Source organism: Hyla sarda, chromosome 5 (genome assembly GCF_029499605.1).
Source record: "Hyla sarda isolate aHylSar1 chromosome 5, aHylSar1.hap1, whole genome shotgun sequence".
Taxonomy (NCBI): domain Eukaryota; kingdom Metazoa; phylum Chordata; class Amphibia; order Anura; family Hylidae; genus Hyla; species Hyla sarda.
This window is the reverse complement of record NC_079193.1, coordinates 203,541,356-203,566,853: the sequence shown is the minus strand read 5'-3', so window position 1 is coordinate 203,566,853 and position 25,498 is coordinate 203,541,356. Positions and strand designations below refer to the sequence as shown.

The following is a 25,498-nucleotide window of genomic DNA, read 5'->3' as shown; positions in this document are numbered from 1 at the left end:
CTTCTGAGCCCTCTACTGCGCCCGCCGAACACTTTACATAGACATATGAGGTATGTCCTTACTCGAGAGAAATTGGGCTACAAATACAAGTAAAAATTTTGTCCTTTTACCCCTTGTAAAAATTCAAAAATTGAGTCTGCAAGAACATGTGAGTGTAAAAAATGAAGATTGTGAATTTTCTCCTTCACTTTGCTTCTATTCCTGTGAAACACCTAAAGGGTTAAAACGCTGACTGAATGTCATTTTGAATACTTTTGGGGGTGTAGTTTTTATAATGGGGTCATTTATGGGGTATTTCTAATATGAAGACCCTTCAAATCCACTTCAAACCTGAACTGGTCCCTGAAAAATACTGAGTTTGAAAATTTTGTGAAAAATCGGAAAATTGCTGCTGACCGTTGAAGCCCTCTGGTGCCTTCCAAAAGTAAAAACACATCAATTTTATGATGCAAACATAAAGTAGACATATTGTATATGTGAACCAAAAAAAAATGTATTCGTAATATCCATTTTCCTTACAAGCAGAGAGCTTCAAAGTTAGAAAAATGCAAAATTTTCAAATTTTTCATCAAATTTACGGATTTTTCACCAAGAAATGATGCAAGTATCGACAAAAATTTACCACTATGTTAAAGTAGAATATGTCACGAAAAAACAATCTCGGAATCAGAATGATAACTAAAAGCATTCCAGAGTTATTAATGTTTAAAGTGACAGTGGTCAGATGTGCAAAAAACGCTCCGGTCCTTAAGGCCAAAATGGGCTCCGTCCTGAAGGGGTTAAGGATCTTAGGTCTGTATTAGATTAGGTGGTCTGTTCTAGGGTCTGTATTAGCTTAGGGGTCTGATCTAAGGTATGTATGTTTTAACCCCTTAAGGACCCCTTAAGGCCATTTTACACCTTAGGACCAGAGCGTTTTTTGAACATCTGACCACTGTCACTTTAAACATTAATAACTCTGGAATGCTTTTACCTATCATTCTGATTCAGATTGTTTTTTCGTGACATATTCTACTTTATGTTATTGGTAAAATTTTGTCGATACTTGCATCGTTTCTTAGTGAAAAATTCCAAAATTTGATTAAAAAATTTAAAATTTTGCATTTTTCTAACTTTGAAGCTCTCTGCTTGTAAGGAAACTGGATATTCCAAATCATTTTTTTAAATTAACATATACAATATGTCCACTTTATGTTTGCATCATAAAATTTACGTGTTTTTACTTTTGGAAGACACCAGAGAGCTTCAAAGTTCAGCAGCAATTTTCCAATTTTTCACAAAATTTCCAAAATCACAATTTTTAAGGGACCAGTTCAGGTTTGAAGTGGATTTGAAGGGTCTTCATCTTAGAAATACTCCACAAATGACCCCATTATAAAAACTGCAACCCCCAAAGTATTCAAAATGACATTCAGTCAGCATTTTAACCCTTTAGGTGTTTCACAGGAATAGCAGCAAAGTGAAGGAGAAAATTCACAATCTTAATTTTTTACACTCGCATGTTCTTGTAGACCCAATTTTTGAATTTTTACAAGGGGTAAAAGGAGAAAATGTATACTTATATTTGTAGCCCAATGTGTCTCGAGTAAGCACATACCTCATATGCCCATGTAAAGTGTTCGGCGGGCGCAGTAGAGGGCTCAGAAGCGAAGGAGCGACAAGGGGATTTTGGAGAGTACGTTTTTCTGAAATGGTTTTTGGGGCATGTTGCATTTAGGAAGCCCCTATGGTGCCAGAACAGGAAAAAAAAACACATGGCATACCATTTTGGAAACTAGACCCCTTGAGGAACGTAACAAGGAATAAAATGAGCCTTAATACCCGACAGGTGTTTCACTACTTTTGCATATGTAAAAAATTTAAAAAAAAATTTCACTAAAATGTGTGTTTCCCCCCAAATTTCACATTTATGCAAGGGTTAATAGCAGAAAATACCCCCCAAAATTTGTAACCCTATCTCTTCTGAGTATGGAGGTACCCCATAAGTTGACCTGAAGTGCACTATGGGCGAACTACAATGCTCAGAAGAGAAGGAGTAATATTTGGCTTTTTGAGAGCAAATTTTGCTCGGGGACATGTCGCATTTAGGAAGCCCCTATGGTGCCAGGACAGCAAAAAATACCCACATGGCATACCTTTTTGGAAACTAGACCCCTTGAGGAACGAAACAAGGAATAAAGTGAGCCTTAATACCCCACAGGGGTTTCACGACTTTTGCATACGTAAAAAAAAAAAAATCACTAAAATGTGTTTCCCCCCCAAATTTCACATTTTTGCAAGGGTTAATAGCAGAAAATACCCCCAAAACTTTGTAACCCCATCTCTTCTGGGTATGGAGGTACCCCATAAGTTGACCTGAAGCGCACTACGGGCGAACTACAATGCTCAAAAGAGAAGGAGTCATATTTGGCTTTTTGAGAGCAAATTTTGCTCGGGGGGCATGTCGCATTTAGGAAGCCCCTATGGTGCCAGGACAGCAAAATAACCCTGACATGGCATACCATTTTGGAAACTAGACCCCTTGAGGAATGTAACAAGGGGTACAGTGAGCATTTACCCCCCACTGGTGTCTGTCAGATCTTTTGAACAGTGGGCTGTACAACATTTTTTATTTGCACAGCCCACTGTTGCAAAGATCTGTCAGACACCAGTGGGGTGTAAATTCTCACTGCACCCCTCATTACATTCCGTGAGGGGTGTAGTTTCCGAAATGTGGTCACATGTGGGGTTTTGTTTTTTTTGCTTTTGTCAAAACCGCTGTAACAATCAGCCACCCCTGTGCAAATTACCTCAAATGTACATGGCGCACTCTCCCTTCTGGGCCTTGTTGTGCACCCCCAGAGCACTTTGCGCCCACATATGGGGTATCTCCGTAGTTGGGAGAAATTGCATTACAAATTTTGGGGGGCTTTTTTCCCTTTTACCTCTTGTCAAAATGAAAAGTATAGGGCAACACCAGCATGTTAGTGTAAAAAATGTATTTTTTTACACTAACATGCTGGTGTAGACCCCAACTTCACCTTTTCATAAGGGGTGAAAGGAGAAAAAGCCCCTCAAAATTTGTTAGGCAATTTCTCCCGAGTATGGCGATACCCCATATGTGACCCTAAACTGTTGCCTTGAAATACGACAGGGCTCCGAAGTGAGAGCGCCATGTGCATTTGAGGCCTGAATTAGGGATTTGCATAGGGGTATTCTACGCCAGTGATTCCCAAACAGGGTGCCTCCAGCTGTTGCAAAACTCCCAGCATGCCTGGACAGTTAACGGCTGTCCGGCAATACTGGGAGTTGCTGTTTTGCAACAGCTGGAGGCTCCATTTTGAAAACAGTGGCGTACCAGACGTTTTTCATTTTTATTGGGGAGGGGGGCTGTGTAGGGGTATGTGTATATGTAGTGTTTTTTTACTTTTTATTTTATTTTGTGTTAGTGTAGTGTAGTGTTTTTAGGGTACAGTCACACGGGCGGGGGATTACAGCGAGTTTCCCGCTGCGAGTTTGACCTCCCGCACAAAATTTGCTGCAATGCAAACTTGCAGCCTGATACTCACTGTAAGCCCCCTGCCCATGTGAATGTATCCTGTACATTCACAGGAGGGGGGGGGGGGGACCTCCAGCTGTTGCAAAACTACAACTCCCAGCATGCACAGTCTATCAGTGCATGCTGGTAGTTATAGTATTGCAACAGCTTGAGGCACACGGGTTGGGAAACACTGAGTTAGGAAACAGACAATGTTTCCCAACCAGTGTGCCTCCTGTTGTTGCAAAACTACAACTCCCAGCATTCTCAGGCATGCTGGAAGTAGTAGTTCGGCAACATCTTTAGAGCCAGATGTTGCCGAACTACAACTCCGAGCATGCTTGGAGTTGTAGTTTTGCAACATCTGGAGGACTACAGTTTGTAGACCACTAATACAGTGGTTCCCAATCTGTGCCCTTCCAGATGTTGCAAAACTACAACTCCCAGTATGCCAAAACTGTCCAGGCATGCTGGGAGTTTTAGTTCTGCAACATCTGAAGGGCCAAATGTTACAGAACTACAACTCCCAGCATGCCTGGACAGTAAGGGCATGCTGAGGATGTGTAGTTTTGCAACATCTGGAAGGGCACAGTGGTCTCCAAACTGTGGACCTCCAGATGTTGCAAAACTACAACTCCCAGCATGCCCAAACGCCAAGGGCTGTCTGGGCATGCTGGGAGTTGTAGTATACAGGGTCCCAATACTGCAATGCATGTCGCTTTACGGCGACGTGCATTGCTGTAAAGGGCCCGACCCCGGCTGAAGATCCACTCACCTGTCGCCACCGCCGCCGCCTTCATCGCAGGGATCCGGGTCTTCAGGGACAAGGTAAGTACCGGGGCCGGTCCCCAGCACTCCCCCGTCCCCCGCCACGTCCTCCGGTCTTCCTCCCGTCCTCTCCGGACTTCCAGGGGCCGGGCAGGGCGGGAGGAAGTAACCCCCCCTGCGATTGGTCGGAAGAATCACAGGGGATCGGAGGAGGTGGCAGGCTTGCCACCTCGCTCCTAGTCTTCAGCATGGTCCTGGCTGTCTGTGACAGCCGGGATCATGCAAAATTACCGGGCGGTTGGGTCCCAGAGACCCGATCAGCCCGGTATCGCCGCAGATCGCAAGGCCCCCCTCGGCGTTTGCCCTGGATCCAGTTCCGATCCAGTTCCGATCTCTGCCCGGCGAGCGGCAGGGACCGGAAAACGCCATGACGTCGTGGGACGTCATTGGTCCTTAAGGCCCAGGGTGCAATGACGTCCCAGGACGTCATTGGTCCTTAAGAGGTTAAGGGGGTCAGGTCTGGGATCTGTAATAATTTAAGGTGTCTGTATTTGCATTATTTATGTTTGTTACTTGTGTACTAAACTCGTAATAAAATGTTCAATATAGATTTGCATAGTTTATGTATGCCCATGTGGGGGAGGGCGCTGGGAGAATAATTAGGTTATGGGGGGCCCCAGCACATTCTTTGCACAGGGGCTTTCTGCCATCTGCCCTCCCCCCCCCCCCCCATGAAAATATCACAAGTCTACCTGCTTTGTACTCACAAACATCAAAATTATAGAGCATATGCTGTACATAAAAGAATTAGATGAATGCCAAAGGTCTGACATGTGGCCCAACTCGAATTTTGCCAGAAAGTTTTTTGAAAGTCAGTTCATGATGTGAATAAAATGTGGAAAACTTTGTTTATTCTGGTTACTCACATTTGCTCTGCAAATCTGAAAGTAAATTTAAGTATTAAGTCTGACAGTTGGTTTTACAGGACTTTTCACTTTTTTTTATATACTTTTTTACAGATCTCTTAAAGTATATAACCCTTATGCCACCATCTACATTCTTGGCTCATGGCAACCTGCAGTGATATCAGTTAAAAGTTTAGTTTTAAATTTTTTAATTACAGACAATATATATATATATATATATATATATATATATATATATATATTAGCTTCCCAAAATTACTTGTGCATAACGCATGTAAATACTTTCATTAAAAGATTAAAATCTGATACATTTGTTTTTTCACAGACCAGAGCAGGTAGGTAAAGTGACAGTCTAATTCCCCTCTGAAAACAATAAAACAGTTCAGCTTTACTGCTCTGACAGTCAGTAGTACAATTCTAATCTTTCTCCTGGAAGAGACACCATGCAATAGGCATAGAATGCTGCATATGTTGCTCAAAAAGGTTCATATAGGCTCAATGGTTCGCCTCCCAGTGGCATTTGTCTGTTGGGATCAACTTGCAAGCCAGCTGCCTTAAAAATTTATCACACAATGAGCAACACTGTATACATAGTATTTCAGTAAAAGAAAGATTTGCTTCATACTCGGAGCAGGCACATAAAAAAAAAGAAAGAAAAGCAAGCAGCAGGCCAATACCTATGCCCCACCATGGGTTTTGGCATTCTGTGTCCCAAATGAAGCTAGAATGGTAAAATCCAGGGTCACGCATGGACCTGGTGTAGCGCACGCTCTTACTTACGTAATGTGCATGTTTCATTTTAATCTTGGGATTCTAATTAAAACTATTTCTACAGACACATTTTCTGATATGCTGCTCTTGCCATATATATATATATATATATATATATATATATATATATCTCTATCGTATATACTCGAGTATAAGCCGACCCGAATATAAGCCGAGGCCCCTAATTTCACCCCAAAATCCCAGGAAAAGTTATTGATTCGCGTATAAGCCTAGGGTGGGAAATACATCATCCCCCCCTGTCATCATCCAGACCCCCGTCATTAACACCCTCATCATCATCACCCTGTCATCATCCCCCCTTCATCATCACCGCCTGTCATCATCCCCTTGTCATCATCCCACACACCCCTTCATCATCCCCTTGTCATCATCCCACACCTCCCCCCCTTCATCATCCCCTTGTCATCATCCCCTCCCCCCCTTCATCATCCCCTTGTCATCATCCCCACCCCCCTTCATCATCCCCTTGTCATCATCCCACACCCCCCTCATCATCCCCCTGTCATCATCCCACACCCCCCTTCATCATCCCCTTGTCATAATCCCACCCCCCTTCATCATCATCCCCTTGTCATCATCCCACACACCCCCTTCATCATCCCCTTGTCATAATCCCACCCCCCCTTCATCATCCCCTTGTCATCATCCCACACCCCCCTTCATCATCCCCTTATCATAATCCCACCCCCCCTTCATTATCCCCTTGTCATCATCCCACACCCCCCTTCATCATCCCCTTGTCATCATCACCACATGTCATCAGCCCCCCCCCCCTTAATCATCACCGCTTGTCAATGTCTGATACAGTAGTCTTCAACCTGCGGACCTCCGGATGTTTCAAAACTACAACTCCCAGCAAGCCCGGGCAGCCATTGGCTGTTCGGGCTTGCTGGGGGTTGTAGTTTTGAAACCTCTGGAGGTCTGCAGGTTGGAGACCCCTGCGGCCTTCGACATCATCCAGCCCCCTCTCACCCCCTTTAGTTCTATACTCACCTCCGCTCAGCAGGATGTTAGGGTGCGCTGGTCCGGTGCTGCAGGACTGTCCAGTGGGGAGGTCCTCTAGTGGGATAGTGGTTCTGGGCTGCCATCTTCACCGGGGGGCCTCTTCTCCGCGCTTTGGGCCCGGAATAGAGGCGTTGCCTTGACGACGACGCAGAGCGACGTTGGTAATGAACGTACCTCTGGATCGTCGTCAAGGCAATGTGACTATTCCGGGGCCGGGCCCGAAGCGCAGAGATGAGGCCCTCAGGTGAAGATGGCAGCCCGGTACCACTATCCCACCGGACGACCTCCCCACCGGACAGTCCTGCAGCACCGGACCAGCGCACCCTAACGTCCCGCCGAGCGGAGATGAGTACAGAACTAAAGGGGGTGAGAGGGGGGGGGCTGGATGATGTCGAAGGCCGCAATGGTCTTCAACCTGCAGACCTCCAGAGGTTTCAACACTGTAACTCCCAGCAAGCCCGGACAGCCGATGGCTGTCCAGGCTTGCTGGGAGTTGTAGTTTTGAAACATCTGGAGGTCCGCAGGTTGAAGACCACTGAGGGCGGAGAGTACACTGGAGTATAAGCCGAGGGGGGTGTTTTCAGAAAAACTCGGGTTATACTCGAGTATATACGGTATATATATATATATATATATATATATATATATATATATATATATATACATACGGGATCAGTACTTTCCTCAGGGAGAGGGCACCACTTCTGGTGTAACGGAGATTCAAGTAGGACATATAGCACTCCATGGGCTCCTGGGAAGAAAAAAAATATGCAAATCAGCTCATCACACCACCTTCACAGGTAGAGTGTCCTGCAAGCAGCTCAGGCTCCAGTTAAGAAGTCTCAGAACTGATTGGGATTTATGCCAAGCCAGAACTCTCTCCAGAAGGAAAGAGGACCCATCTGCAGACAGCTGTTTCAGGGTGTATGCCCCTCGTCAGTACAGAGCAGAGTTTTCTGGCTTGGCTGAGGTGAGAGGCCTGTGGCTTTAAACGGGGTCAGTACTTTCCTCAGGGAGAGGACACCACTTCTGGTGTAACAGAGATTAAAGTAGGCCATATAGCACTCCGCGGGCTCCAAACTAAACAGTGCCCTTACCCACACTAATCATACTCTGTGAACTGCGGCTGCGCTAGGAAGTTGCGCAAGTGCACTGCCCATCACTGAGCATATCGCAATTGTGCTGATGAGCTGTGCAGGGGCATCACTAAAATAATTAAGTAAATATATTTATTATATGGGCGAATAATAATGATAGTATAATACAAAGTAGGGGGATAAAATAAAATCGGCAGAACGGCTAAAATGGCTTCAATCCAGGCTGCAGTGAAGGTTCTTCACAATAGTCGATAAGTGCAATTTCTATAATCCGAAATGTGTCTAAAAAGAAAAAAAATACGCAGGATTAAAATCACAAAATTCCAACAAACATGCATGTTATAGCTGAACAGGATGAAAATAACAAATAAATGAAAAAGAAAAATGTAAAAAAAAGGAAAAACATATCTAATATCTAACATATGGATCAATTTTAATTCTTTTTGATGTAACAATTTCTCCCGGTCACCCCTCCTGACGCAAAGGGGGAACATGATCGATGATATGGAACCTAATCTGACTTATATTGTGTCCCATTTCCAAATAGTGCATAGGGACAGGTAAATCTGTCCTATCAGTTCTAATAGACGATTTGTGTCCATTAAGAGGTATCCTGCATTCATTAGTCGTTTTTCCAACATAAAACAACCCACAAGGGCACTGTAACAGGTAAATTATAAAACTGGAACGACAAGTGTAATGATTCTTAATTTTAAAGGGTTGTCCTGTATAGGGATGGTGAAAGGTGTCTCCCTTCATCATGGTATATCAGTGACTTCAAGATCTACACGGAAAATTGCCATTCTTAAGTTTAGCAAGTCTGTCCTGTCGTCTGTTTAAAGCTACCCATGTCTGATTTAATCAGACAATCTTTCAATGTCCTGCCTCTACTACAGGCCATAACTGGATAACCACTGACGTATATTTACGCCCTGCACCGACTCCCGTAATATATCTCGGGGTGACGTGGTGACCCCACTTCATATCGGGTCAGTCCCGCGGCTAATATCGGACATCACCGATCGTGGTGATGCCCGGTATTAACCCTTCAGACGTGGCGATCAACGATGACCGCCACGCCTGATGTGAAACTGAAAGCCTCCTGGCAGCTCAGTTAGGTTGTTAGGGACCACCGCGGTAAAATCGCGGCATTCTGAACAGCTTGCAGGACACCAGGAGGATCCCTACCTGCCTCCTGCATGTCTGATCGCCGAATGACTGCTCCGTGCCTGAGATCCAGGCAGGAGCATTTGAGCATTGATAACACTGATCAATGCCATGTTAATGTTTGGCAGTGATCAGTGTAGGAAATCAGTGTGTGCAATGTTATAGTCCCCTATGGGCAAAAAAAAGTACAAAAAAGTGTTAATAAATGTGATTTAACCCCTTCCCTAATAAAAGCCAGATTCACCCCCTTTTCCCATAAAAAAAAACCTATGTAAATAAAAAGAAATATAAACATATGTGGTATTGCCGCGTACGTAAATGTCTAAACTATAAAAATGTATCGTTAATTGAGTCATACGGTCAATGGCGTACATGTGAATAAATTCCAAAGTCCAAAATAGCGTATTTTTTGTCACTTTTTATACCATTAAATTTTTTTATAAAAAGCGATCAGAAAGGCCGATCAAAACAAAAATGGTACCAATAAAAATTATGGGTCACGGTGCAAGAAATGAGCCCTCATACATCCCCATATGCAGAAAAATTTAAAAGTTATAGGGGTCAGATGAGGACATTTTTAAACGTATAAATTATCCTGCATGTAGTTATGACTTTTTCCAGAATTATGACAAAATCAAACCTATATAAGTAGGGTATCATTTTAACCATATGCACCTACAGACACCTATGTCATTTTTACCGAAAAATGTACTGTGTAGAAATGGAAGCCCCCAAAATTCACAAAATGTCGTTTTTTCTTCAATTTTGTCGCATAATGATTTTTTTCCACTATTTTGCCATGAATTTTTGGGTAAAATGACTAATGTCACTGCATAGTAGATTTGGTGGCACAAAAAATAAGCCATAATGGATTTTTAGGTAAAAAAATTAAAGGGTTATGATTTTTAAAAGGAAGAAAAAAGGAAAATGCAAAAACTGAAAAACGCTGAATCCTTAGGGGTTAAATTACCCCACCTCACTGTATTTTGTTCAGATTGTGTACATAACTCCTCAATTTCATGTGTCACTACTTCTACAAAAGCCTCAATCCCATTATGTTTACGTGGCAGAATAATGTACTGTTGTTAAATAGACCACCTGCTTTCAATGATAATTCATTGGTCTACCATTTAATTGTCACAAAAATGTCCCTTCAAACGTAAACTCCTGAAAAACATTTCTAAATCAACAGTTAACTCAAACCAATCGGTATTTACAGTCGGACAAAATGATAATCCTCTCTGTAACACATTTAACTCAATCTCAGAAAGTTCCACCTAGGAAATATTTACCACTAATGAGGGTGGGTCCTCGTGTGTGGAAGTCCTCTCAGTGGCCTGGTGTTGTTCCGATATTGTGGTGTTGCAGCCCCTCTTCCTATGTTTTCTTCCTCCCCGCCTGGTTTTGCCGGTATATCCCTGCCTCTGGGTAAAAAAAGTCTTTGGGAGGAGCCATCAGCTGAATCAGTGTCCAGTGCTGTAGAGAGGAAACCATCAATATTAGGGTTAGTTTTACTACGATTACGTGGATGTGATCTCTGGCAGCAACTACCCCTTTCGGGATCCATATGAGATTGCCACATGTAGATCTTGCCCTCATTATAATCTTCCGGATCCCAATGCCACTTATTTCTTTTAGTTTCCTCCAAATCCTGTGGATGTTTAAGTAAGCAGGATGCTAATTTTTCTTTTGCATTTTAGTAGTCCTGGGGAGGTAATAGAGTTTTAAGTGATTCTTCCACTTCCAGACATTTTAACTTAGTCTTGTCAATCTCCACCTGAAGAAACTCCATATTTAATAGCATAAAGTCAATTGCATACTTGTTAGATATTTGTATAAACTTCAAATGGAATGCATCATTGTGGGGAAAAAGGTTTGGACTAAGGTGAGACTGCATGCCTCGCTGTATCCATTGTTCACGGTAATACTCAGAGTGGCAAGATGTAGTTCAAGGGTTATGTCTCCTTGATTCCACATCCCACTTTCTGCGTAACAATTCCACTGATGGAACACTTAAGAAAGTTACTTCTTTATGTACGGTGTTCAAGATCCTATGAGCATCCTGTTCAGTATAAGAGAAGGTATTCGGGGTAATATCACCTGACGTATCTGTTCCCGTCTGTGTTGTCATGGTTCCAATAGATCCACTACTCACTCTGTGCACGTCTTGAAAGGGCAAACACGTAAGAAGGAAGCTAAAACTCCACTGGGGGTCGACCTCTGTGTCTGTGGTTGCCCAGGCAGGATCAGCATACACAAAGTCCAAAAATCACTGCACCAGCCAGGTCGAGGATCATTTAAAAACTGGAATTCTTTATTGTCCCCATCTCCAAATGGAAAGTTTCGGCAGCAGTAGCCTTTATCAAGCATAGTGCAAATACAAATAGTGCATATATATATATATATATATATATATATATATATATATATATTTATTTATTTATATACCTCAAATACATTTCATTGGATACAATACAAGTGTTACGAATGTGCAATCAGACATAAGCACACCTCCAGTACAAATTAATTGGAGTTAAGATCCATCAATCATAGTGATGTCCGATTGGTATAGCAACTGCATATATACAACATGATAAACATATATATACATTCAATGGCCCCGACATATGATAAAATCGACATACGATGGCCTCTCAGAGGCCATCGCATGTCAATGTCAGCATCGACATACAATGCTTTTATATGTCGGGGCCATCGCATTAACTGCTATCCGACAGCGCAAAATGCTTAAGCTGCTGTCGGATAGCAGTTTAAGCATCCTGGACAGGTTCACTTACCTATCCCCGCTGCTCCGCATCCACTTCGCGATCCTCCGGCGTCTTCTGCATCTTCCCGGGGTCCGGGCCTCGCTTTCCGGCGTCGTTATTACATTGTGCGCACGCCGTCCCGGCGCAGCAACGTAATAACGTCACCAGAAAGCGAGGCCCGGACGCCATAGAAGATGCAGAAGAAGCCAGAGGATCACGAAGAAGACGCCGGAGCAGCGGGACAGCATCGGGAGCCCCAGGGACAGCATCGGGAGCGGTGAGGACGCGGTCCGGAGCGGCGGGGACAGGTGAGTATTAAATGCACTTTTTACATTGCACGAATCCCTCAACATACGATGGATTCGACAAACGATGGGTCGTTTGGAACGAATTACCATCGTATGTTGAGGGACTACTGTATATATACACATATATATATATATATATATATATATATATATAAGTGCCTGGTGCAATCAAATGTTCAATCTGTGCTTATATTAATCAGATACCTTCACTGTCAGCCATATGTAATCATGGATCTCATGTCCGTTGAGCCGATAATCTGTACTCATGTTCTGCTACTTGTTTCTAAACAAATGGACTGTGCACGCGTCCAAATATCCATGACACATCAGCGCGTCACTTCCGCCCCAGATCTAACTCGCAATATGTGCTGGTCAAACTACACAGCTGCACACAGTGCCCTTATCCTCACTAGTCATACTCTGTGAACTACGGCAGCACCAGGAAGTAAGCGTAAGCGCACTGCCCATCACTGAGGCATGTCACTACCCACTACAATAGCAAAAAAATGGTAACCTCCATTGCTAATATTATACTAGAGCAGGAAAAATAATTATATATATATATATATATATATATATATATATATATATATATATATGTAATGGATAAAGGCAGCACACCACAATAATGTAATCCAAAAAACTGTGAATTTATTCCATGATGTAGAAAACAACGTTTCGGCGATCTCTCACCGCCATTTTCAAGTGCATATAAGTGATACAGAGGGGTTTAAATACACACTTCCCCAATTAATGACATCATCACACATTAGCATAATCAGTGACATCACAATAAAAACCAAAATATAAACAAAATATAAAAACCGTGTTATACAATCATATATAGTATAGTGACTATGCACAATGCTCTTAGTGCTCTAAACATGCATTTAGCACGTTATTATATATGCCGATCTACCAGCACACTTATATGGATCGGCATAAAAAGTGCAACATAAGGTGTCAACAGTGACAATGTACAGGTGTGTGAGATTAAAAACATTAATCGTCATGGTGCCAACCACGCTACTGACCTCGTGTGCGCCGCCATTGTCCGCAACCTCGGAGCCCCGGCTAACATCGCCGGATGAGGACTTCCGGGTAAGGAGAATATTAGCCAATAACAGTGTGGCGTCATGGTTGCTAGGCTCCAACAGGAGGCGTCTAGCTAGAGAGTATCATAGTGTGGAGCCAATCAATGGCATTCTATTGCGCATGTTCGTTGGTTATTTCAAGGCTGCGGGCGCCATTTTAGAAAAGGGCAATGTAAAGGTGCCGATACTGGCAAACTAGTGAATAGCCGATTCCAATGTTCTAACTTGTAAGGTGAACATAGGAACACTAGGTGACTCCCAATAAACCCCTACATACATACAATTACCACTTGCAATAATACAATCACGGGGCCGGAACACAGCAGTCTCCCCATTAATTTGTGTACCTGGCTGTGTAACAAACGATACAATTAAGTACCCCCTGTATCACAGTACTCCTGATCCACTGGGAGTGAATCCCTCCCCCTATGGTCCATAGAGTCTATTACCAGGACACTATTGTTATGTGGGAGACAGTGTCCCAAGGCTCCCTATCATCCACATGCCATTCATTGGGGTATCTGTAGAGTTATGTAAGGGAGTACCTCTAATGTGAATTATGAAGAATGAAGAGAAGGTTTTTGTTTTTTAAAGAGCTATGGCACCACACTATATTGACATAAACATCCCCGACCAAAAAAGAAAATAAAAATTTATATATTACAAGAAATTATATAAAAAGGTGTACATATATAGAAAACTGCGGACCCAGGCGCAATATTTGGCTGTTCAGTGTTTTCTGTGGCACCATGACACAGAAAATCTAAAACAGAAAAAAAGAAAAAAATGTATAATCAATATTCATATAAGTTATCACTTGTACATATTTATAACAACCTGGACACTGCCAGCATCAAGTGGCTATGCCCCGTGGTGCAGTAATATCCTCCGTTATACCATTTTTGGGGGGACCACAAATTCGACATTTAAACCATTTGGTTTGAGTTAGTTCAATTCAAAGATCAAAGAACAACAAAAACAGAAACTACAGGAGGAGAGACAGTGCTTGAGACATCCAAGGAGGAAAAAAGATCAGACATCCCGGATCCCGTTAATCTCTACGTATAACGAGGTCTCGGGGATGATTGCTCAAAAAATAAAAAAACATTGGCATCTCATAAGCGATGGTTACCCTAATATACCTGAGCTACAAAATGTTCCATTAATGTCTTATCGTAGGGCTAGAAATTTAAGGGACCGCCTGGTAAAAGCTGATGTAGCTAGATCGAGATCAGGTTCGCAGAAATTCCTCACTGTGCAATCCAAGGGGTGCTTTCCCTGTCGGAGATGCATAAATTGTAAATACATCCAGAAAGGGGAGGAGTTTGTGCATCCAAAGACGGGGAAGACATTCCCTATTAAACATTACCTAACATGTGACAGCGAATTTGTAATTTACATCTTGTGGTGCCCCTGCAATCTTATACATATAGGGGAGACAAATTGTGAATTTTTAAACTAGACTCAATCAGCACCGCTATACAATCAGAAAAAAAAGGATTGACCTCCCGGTGTCCAAACATTTCTTGGATGCAGGCCACTCTGAACGTTATCTAAAATGTATGGTGGTAGACCACATCCCGCCACTAAAGAGAGATGGGGATAGGGTCACCATCCTACAAAAAAGAGAATTAAGATGGATCTTTGAATTGAACTCACTCAAACCAAATGGTTTAAATGTCGAATTTGTGGTACCCCCAAAAATGGTATAATGGAGGATATTACTGCACCATGGGGCATAGCCACTTGATGCTGGCAGTGTCCAGGTTGTTATAAATATGTACAAGTGATATCTTATATGAATATTGATTATTAATTTTTTTCTTTTTTTCTGTTTTAGATTTTCAAGACTTATGTCATGGTGCCACAGAAAACACTGAACAGCCAAATATTGCGCCTGGGTCCGCAGTTTTCTATATATGTACACCTTTTTATATAATTTCTTGTAATATATAATTTTTTATTTTCTTTTTTGGTCGGGGATGTTTATGTCAATATAGTGTGGTGCCATAGCTCTATAAAAAAAAAACCTTCTCTTCATTCTTCATAATTCACATTAGAGGTACTCCCTTACATAACTCTACAGATAACCCAATGAATGGCATGTGGATGATAGGGAGCCTTGGGACACTGTTTCCCACATAACAATAGTGTCCTGGTAATAGACTCTATGGACCATAGGGGGAGGGATTCACTCCCAGTGGATCAGGAGTACTGTGATACAGGGGGTACTTAATTGTATCCTTTGTTACACAGCCAGGTACACAAATTAATGGGGAGACTGCTGTCTTCCGGCCCCATGATTGTATTATTGCAAGTGGTAATTGTATGTATGTAGGGGTTTATTGGGAGTCACCTAGTTTTCCTATGTTCACCTTACAAGTTAGAACATTGGAATCGGCTATTCACTAGTTTGCCAGTATCGGCACCTTTACATTGCCCTTTTCTAAAATGGCGCCCGCAGCCTTGAAATAACCAACGAACATGCACAATAGAATGCCATTGATTGGCTCCACACTATGATACTCTCTAGCTAGACGCCTCCTGTTGGAGCCTAGCAACCATGACGCCACACTGTTATTGGCTAATATTCTCCTTGCCCGGAAGTCCTCATCCGGCGATGTTAGCCGGGGCTCCGAGGTTGCGGACAATGGCGGCGCACACGAGGTCAGTAGCGTGGTTGGCACCATGACAATTAATGTTTTTAATCTCACACACCTGTACACTGTCACTGTTGACACTTTATGTTGCACTTTTTATGCCGATTCATATAACTGTGCTGGTAGATCGGCATATATAATAACGGGCTAAATGCATGTTTAGAGCATTTTGTATAGTCACTATACTATATATGATTGTATAACACGGTTTTTATATTTTGTTTATATTTTGGTTTTTATTGTGATGTCACTGATTATGCTAATGTGTGATGATGTTATTAATTGGGGAAGTGTGTATTTAAACCCCTCTGTATCACTTGTATGCACTTGAAAATGGCGGTGAGAGATCGCCGAAACGTTGTTTTCTACATCATGGAATAAATTCACAGTTTTTTGGATTACATTATCGTGGTGTGCTGCCTTTATCCATTACATATCCAGCAGAACCGGAACACCGAGGTTCAATAGGCTTGCACCCATTCCACCATTCTGGATGTGCTGCTTTTTATGGACTTTCTATATATATATATATATATATATATATATATATATATACAGTGGGGATCAAAAGTTTGTATTAATGTGCATAAAGAAGCCAAGGAAAGATGGAAAAATCTCCAAAAGGCATCAAATTACAGATTAGACATTCTTATTATATGTCAACAAAAGTTTGATTTTATTTCCATCATTTACACTTTCAAAATAACAGAAAACAAAAAAATGGCATCTGCAAAAGTTTGGGCACCCTGCAGAATTTATAGCATGCACTGCCCTCTTTGCAAAGCTGAGACCTGCCAGTGTCATGGATTGTTCTCAATCATCATCTGGGAAGACCAGGCGATGTCAGTCTCAAAGGTTTTAAATTTCCAGACTCATCTGACCTTGCCCAAACAATCAGCACCATGGGTTCTTCTAAGCAGTTGTCTAAAAATCTGACACTGAAAATAGTTGATGCTCACAAAGCTGGGGAAGACTATAAGAAGATAGCAAAACATTTTCTGATGTCAATATCCTCTGTTCGGAATGTTATCAAGAAATGGCAGTCATCAGGAACAGTGAAAGTTAAAGCAAGATTTGGAAGACCAAGAAAAATATCAGACAGAACAGCTCGCAGGATTGTGAGAAAAACAATTCAAAACCCACGTTTGACTGCACAATCCCTCCAGAAAGATCTGGCACACACTAAAGTTATGGTACTCTATTCCACTATAAAGAGATACTTGTACAAATATGGTCTTCATGGGAGAGTCATCAGAAGAAAACCTCTTCTACATCCTCACCATAAAAATCAGCGTTTGAACTTTGCAAATGAACATATAGACAAGCCTGATGCATTTTAGAAAACAAGTTCTGTGGACCGATTAGGTTAAAATTGAACTTTTTGACCGGAATGAGCAAAGGTACGTTTGGAGAAGAAGGGGAACAGAATTAAATGAAAAGAACCTCTGTCCAACTGTTAACCAAGGGGGTGGATCAATCATGCTTTGGGGTTGTATTGCAGCCAGTGGCACAGGGAACATCTCACGAGTAGAAGGAAAAATGGATTCAATAACATTTTAGCAAATTGTGGATGATAACTTGATGCCATCTGTGTAAAAGCTGCAGTTAAAGAGAGGATGGCTTCTACAAATGGATAATGATCCTAAACACACCTTGAAATCCACGGGGGATTACATCAAGAGGCATAAACTGAAGGTTTTGCCATGACCTTCACAATCTCCTGACCTCAACATAATTGAAAATCTATGGATAGACCTTACAAGAGCAGTGCATGACAGACAGCCCAGAAATCTCAAAGAACTGGAAGACTTTTGTAAGGAAGAATGGGCAAAGATATCTCAAACAAGAATTTAAAGACTCTTGGCTGGCTACAAAAAGCGTTCACAGGCTGTGATACTTGCCAAAGATATTAACTCTGCAGGGTGCCCAAACTTTTGCAGACGCCATTTTTTTTCCTGTTATTTTGAAAGTGTAAATGATGGAAATAAAATCTAACTTTTGTTGACATATTATAAGATATGATAATATGATAATGTATTATTATATAAAATATAATACAAATTTTTACCTGGGGTGCTCAAACTTTTGATCCCCACTGTATATATACAGTACAGACCAAAAGTTTGGACACAGCTTCTCATTCAAAGAGTTTTCTTTATTTTCATCACTATGAAAATTGTAGATTCACACTGGAGGCATCAAAACTATGAATTAACACATGTGGAATTATGGCCATAACAAAAAAGTGTGAAACAACTGAAAATATGTCATATTCTAGGTTCTTCAATGCAGCCACCTTTTGCTTTGAATACTGCTTTGCACACTCTTGGCATTCTCTTGATGAGCTTCAAGAGGTAGTCACCTGAAATGGTCTTCCAACAGTCTTGAAGGAGTTCGCAGAGATGCTTAGCACTTGTTGGCCCTTTTGCCTTTGGGTTCAGGTCTGGTGACTGTGGAGGCCAGGTCATCTGGTGCAGCACCCCATCACTCTCCTTCTTGGTCATAAAGCCCTTGCACAGCCTGGAGGAATGTTTGGGGTCATTGTCCTGTTGAAAAATAAATGATGGTCCAAATAAACGCAAACCGGATGGAATAGCATGCCAGTGCAAGATGCTGTGGTAGCCATGCTGGTTCAGTATGCCTTCAATTTTGAATAAATCCCCAACAGTGTCACCAGCAAAGCACTCTCACACCTCCTCCTCCATGCTTCACGGTGGGAACCAGGCATGTAGAGTCCATCCGTTCACCTTTTCTGCGTCGCACAAAGACATGGTGGTTGGAACCAAAGATCTCAAATTTGGACTCATCAGGCCAAAGCACAGATTTCCACTGGTCTAATGTCCATTCCTTGTGTTCTTTAGCCAAAACAAGTCTCTTCTGCTTGTTGCCTGTCCTTAGCAGTGGTTTCCTAGCAGATATTCTACCATGAAGGCCTGATTCGCACAGTCTCCTCTTGACAGTTGTTCTAGAGATGTGTCTGCTGCTAGAACTCTGTGTGGCATTGACCTGGTCTCTAATCTGAGCTGCTGTTAACCTGCGATTTCTGAGGCTGGTGACTCAGATGAACTTATCCTCCGCAGCAGAGGTTATTCTTGGTCTTCCTTTCCTGGGGCGGTTCGCATGTGAGCCAGTTTCTTTGTAGCTCTTGATGGTTTTTGTGACTGCACTTGGGGACACTTTCCACCTAGAATATGACATATTTTCAGTTGTTTCACACTTTTTTTGTTATGTCTATAATTCCACATGTGTTAATTCATAGTTTTGATGCCTTCAGTGTGAATCTAAAATTTACATAGTCATGAAAATAAAGAAAACTCTTTGAACGAGAAGGTGTGTCCAAACTTTTGGTCTGTACTGTATATATATATATATATATATATATATATATATACGGGCAATAATAATGATAGCATAATACAAAGAACGGCTACAACGGCTTAGATCCAGGCTGCAGTGGAGGTTCTTCCCAATAGTCGACTAGTGCAGTTTCTGTAACCCGAAATGTGTCTAAAAAGAGAACAAACAAATGAAATGTATCCACAGAATTAAAATGGATCCATATGTTAGATACTATGTACCCTAGAAGTCTTAACGTAGACTTCAGTCTAAAACCATATATGTAGGGTGTTCATAATTCCTATGCTCTTTGACTTTTTTCTTTCTTTTCATTACCGTATTTATCGGGGTATACCACGCACCGGCCTATAACACGCACCCTCATTTTACCACGGATATTTGGGTAAAAAAAGTTTTTTACCCAAATATCCATGAAAAAATGAGGGTGCGTGTGTGAGCGTGTATACCCCGATATACCCCCAGGAAAGGCAGAGGGAGAGAGGCCGTCGCTGCCCGCTTCTCTCCCCCTGCCTTTCCTGGGGTCTAGAGCGCTGCTGTCGGCCCTTCTCACCCCCTGGTTATCGGCGCCGCTGCCCGTTCTGTCCCCCTGACTATCGGTGCCGGCGCCGATAGCCAGGGGGAGAGAAGCGGCGCCGACATCCAGGGGGAGAGAAGGGGCAGCGGAACCCATTGCCGGCGCCGCTGCCCCGTTGCCTCCCCCATCCCCGGTGGCATAATTACCTGAGTCCGGTCCGCGCTGCTCCCCTGCTCCAGGCCTCCGTCGTGCGTCTCCAGCGTCGTGGCTATGCGCGGCGCACTGACGTCATGCGCCGCGCCGTTCAGCGCATAGCAATGACGCCGGGGACGCACGACGGAGGCCTGGAGCAGCGGAGCAGCGCGGACCGGACTCAGGTAATTATGCCACCAGGGATGGGGGAGGCAACGGGGCAGCGGCGCCGGCAATGGGTGCCGCTGCCCCTTCTCTCCCCCTGGCTGTCGGCACCGCTTCTCTCCCCCTGGCTATCGGCGCCGGCACCGATAGTCAGGGGGACAGAACGGGCAGCGGCGCCGATAACCAGGGGGTGAAAAGGGCCGACAGCAGGGCTCTAGACCCCAGGAAAGGCAGGGGGAGAGAAGCGGGCAGCGACGGCCTCTCTCCCCCTGCCTTTCCCGGGGTGTATCGGCGTATAACACGCACACAGACTTTAGGCTAAAAATTTTAGCCTAAAAAGTGCGTGTTATACGCCGATAAATACGGTATTTATTTTATTTTTTATTATACTAGTGTGGCCTGGTTTTTCCTTCCTAATCCTTGTTAGGGAGGAAAATCAACAAAGGAAGAAGCTGTTGACTTCATATCCCATCCTCATATATTGGTGTCATGTCCCAACCCCATAGCCCATGCCCATATCCCATCCGCATATCTCAACCTCATATCCCGTCCTCATTTCCCAACCTCATATCCCGTCCTTATACCGTATATACCGTCCTCATATCTCGTCCTCATATCCCAACCTCAAATCCCGTCCTCATATCCTGTCCTCATATCCCGTCCCCATATCCTGACCTCCTATCCCGTCCTCCTATCTCAACCTCATATCCTGTCCTCACATCCTGTCCTCATATCCCGACCTCATATCCTGTCCACATATCCCATCCTCATAGCTGACCCCATATCCCGTCCCCATATATTGACCTCATATCCCGTCATCATATCTCATCCTCATATTCCGTCATCATATCCCGTCCTCCTATCCTGGCCCCCTATCTCGACCTCATATCCTGCCCTCATGTCCCGTCCTTTTATCCCGACCTCATATCCCTTCCTCATATCCCGTTCTCATATCCCAACCTCATATCATAAACCCCAACCCTCACAAATGGGGGTAGTTAAGGGTTAAATTAACTATCCTATATTTTAAGTGGACATATAAGTAACATGTGACCAAGTATAATCAAAATATCTCAAGCCGTTCGGAAGTTATGCAGTAACATATATTTCCCATTGACTTGTATGGGACTTTAAACATAAACCCCGCCCCTGGCAAATGGGGGTGAGTAAGGGTTAAATCACCTATCCTATGTTTGTTGTTGACATATAAGTAACATGTGTGCCAAGTTTTATGTTAATATCTTTGGCCGTTTGGACGTGATGCTGGATACATACACGCACACACACGTTGAGTTTTATATATATATAGATACTAGCTGAATACCCGGCGTTGCCTGGTTTTTCCTTCCTAATCCTTGTTGGGGAGGAAAATCTACAAAAGAGGAAGCTTTTGACTTCATATCCCGTCTTCATATTGTTGTCATATTCCAACCCCATATCCCATCCCCATATCTCAACCTCATATCCCTTCCTCATATCCTGTCATCATATCTCGACCTCATATCCTGACCTCATATTTTGACCTCATATCCCTTCCTCCTATCCGGTCCTCATATCCCGACTTCCTATCTCGACCTCATATCCTGTCCTCCTATCTCGACCTCGTATCCTTTCCTCATATCCCGACCTCATATTTCGACCTCATATCTCGACCTCCTATCCCGTCCTCATATTCTGACCTCATATCCCGACTAGTGTTGCTCGCGAATATTCGCAATGCGAATTTTATTCGCGAATATCGCATATTCGCGAATTCGCGAATATTCGCGAATATAGCACTATATATTCATAATTACGAATATTCTTTTTTTTTTTTTTTTTTAATCACAGTACACATCACAGTGATCATTCCTCTCTGTTTCCAGCTTGTTTGGTGTAATGAAGACTCTAATACTACTGTGTGAGACTGGCGTGCAAAGTTTCGCATATGCGAAAATTTGCATATGTTAATTTTCGTATATGCGAATTTTCGCTTAAGCTAATTTTCACATATGTTAGTTTTCGCATACGCGAAGTTTTGCATATGCGAAAATAAAACGTGAATATTACGAATATGCGAATTTAGCGAATATATGACCAATATTCGTCCATATATTCACGAATATTCGCGAATTCGAATATGGCCTATGCCGATCAACACTAATCCTGACCTCATATCCCGTCCTTATTTCCCGACCTCCTATCTCGACCTCATTTCCAGTCCTCCTATGTCAACCTCATACCCCTACCTAATATACCGTCCTTACATCCCATCCTCATATCCCGTCCTCATATCCCGACCTCATATCCCGTCCTTATGCCCTATCCTCATATCCTGTCCTCAGGTAGGACTGATTTGTGATGAAGATATTGTAAGCTGAAAATAGAACGGGACATGGCTTTGTGGGATTGGGCATGATTTGCAAGCCAGACCGACGCACAAAAAGGGTAGATAATAAAAGGGGTGTGGCTTAAAATGTGGGTGAGTCTTTGTGAGATGGTGTGTGGCTTGCAAGCCAGATTGACACATTAACCAGGAGATGCAGAGCGGAGCTTGTGGAGTAAGATACTGGAAGTCCCATATACTTGCATGGGACTTGAATCAAAAACCCATCTTTTATGTAAGGGTGTAGGAAAGGGTTAATTTAACTATTATATATTTTTATTTGACATATAAGTTATATGTGTACCAGGTATTATTGAAATATCTCCAGCCGTATGGAAGTAATGTGGAAACATACATTTCCCATTGATTTGCATGAGACTTTAAACAAAAACCCCGACCCTCACAAATGGGGGTAGTTAAGGGTTAAATTAACTATCCTATATTTTAAGTGGACATGTAAGTAACATGTGACCAAGTATTATCGAAATATCTCCAGCCATTTGGAAATATATATATATATATATTTTTTTTTTTTCCCCGTAGACTTGTATGGGACTTTAAACAAAAAACCCCGACCCTGGCAAATGGGGGTGAGTAAGGGTTAAATCACCTATCCTATGTTTGTTGTTGACATATTAGTAACGTGTGCCAAGTTTTATGTTAATATCTTTAGCCATTTGGATGTGATGCTGGAACATACACACATACATACACACATTGGGGGATATGTATCAAAGATTTTACCCCTGTTTTGTGTTAAAATTTTAGGTCAAAATTTTGAGTAAGCTGTTATTTGCGTCTTTTCTTGTGTAAATTCTGGTGAAGCATTTCCTCCAGATGTGTAGGTTTTGGTGTACCTTGGAGTGACATACTTAGTACGCACAAATTTATCAACGGCGTACATTTCATCTTGCGCAATGACCATATGTTTAACGCAAATATAAGCCATCTTTGACTGCACGTAGCAAGATGCTCTAAATCATCGATTTCATTTTTCAAAGAGTGGAGGTATGAGTAGATTACTATATTTGCCTGCAATTTATTAAACTCTTTGCGCATGATTGATAAATTTTGCGCTTCTTCGCATAATTTTGAATTCGGCAATAGGGGTAAACTGATTCTACCCATACACAAATAATGATACATGTCCCCCATTGAGTTTTATATAAATAGATGTATAATGTATAATTTTAATGTATAATTTTTATTTATTCTTTATTAAAAATGTTTATTTATTTTTTATTTTATTTTTTATCTTTTATTATTTGTTGTATTTTTTTCCATTTTCCCCCCTTTTTTTTTCATTTATTTGTTATTTTTATCCTGTTCAGCTAGAATATGCATGTTCATTGGAATTTTGTGATTTTAATCCTGTGCATATGTTTGTTTTCTTTTTAGACACATTTCGGGATATAGAAATTGCACTAATCGACTATTGTGAAGACCATTAACTGCAGCCTGGATTGAAGCCATTGTAGCCATTCTGCCATTTTTATTTTATCTCCCTTAATTTGTATTATGTTATCATTATTATTGCCCATATCATAAATATATATACTTAATTATTTTTCCTGCTCTAGTATAATATTAGCAATGGAGGTTGCTGTTTTTGCTATTGTAGCGTGCAGTGTCACGCCTGCGCAGCTTGCCAGTGCGATAGCGACTTGTTGGCGCAGCCCACTTTGTTACTATTGTGAGTTAGATCTGGGGTGGGAGTGACGCGCTGATGCATCATGGATACTTGGACGCATGCGCAGTCCATTTGTTTACAAACAAGTAGCGGAACATAAGTGCAGATGATTGGCTCAACGCACATGAGATGCATGATAACATATGGCTGACAGTGAAGGTATCTTATTATTATTGGCACAGATTGCACATTTAATTGCACCAGGCACTTTATATATGTGTTTATTATGTTGTATATATGCAGTTGCTATACCAACCTGACATCACCATGATTGGTGAATCTTAACTCCAATTAGTTTGCACTGGAGGTGTGTTTATACCTGATTGCACATTTGTAACACTTGTATTGTATTTGAGGTAGATGTATATATATATATATATATATATATATATATATATATATATGTATATATATATATATATATATATATATATATATATAAATAAATAAATATATATATATATATATTTAACTGTATATACATATATGTGTATATATATATATATATATATATATATATATATATACAGTAACCCCCCGACATGCGATGGCCCCGACATATGATCAAATCGACATACGATGGCCTGTCAGCATCGACATACGATGCTTTTATATGTCGGGGCCATTAACTGCTATCCGACAGTGCAAAATGCTTGAGCTGCTGTCGGAAAGCAGTTTAAGCATCCCGGACAGGTTCACTTACCTATCCCAGTTGCTCCGGGTCCACTTCGCGATCCTCCGGCGTCTTCTGCATCTTCTCCGGTGTCCGGGCCTCGCTTTCCGACATCGTTATTATGTCGCTGCGCACGCCATCCCGGCGCAGCAACGTAATAACGAATTACCATTGTATGTTGAGGGACCACTGTGTATATATATATATATATATATATATATACATATGTACAGTACATATATACAGTACAGACCAAAAGTTTGGACACACCTTCTCATTCAGAGTTTTCTTTATTTTCATGACTATGAAAATTGTAGATTCACTCTGAAGGCATCAAAACTATGAATTAACACATGTGGAATTATATACATAACAAAAAAGTGTGAAAATATGTCATATTCTAGGTTCTAACCACCTTTTGCTTTGATTACTGCTTTGCA

General features: G+C 42.0%; 1 long non-coding RNA gene across 1 annotated transcript in view; it reads left to right on the top strand.

Moving 5' to 3' along the window:
* Positions 1-24,300, top strand: part of LOC130273723 (uncharacterized) — a 77,163-nt gene extending 52,863 nt beyond the window's left edge. Inside the window, exon 3 of the long non-coding RNA XR_008844103.1 lies at positions 24,094-24,300. This is a non-coding gene — a long non-coding RNA (uncharacterized LOC130273723). The remainder of the gene's footprint in view (positions 1-24,093) is intronic.
* The last annotated feature ends 1,198 nt before the right edge of the window (positions 24,301-25,498 follow it).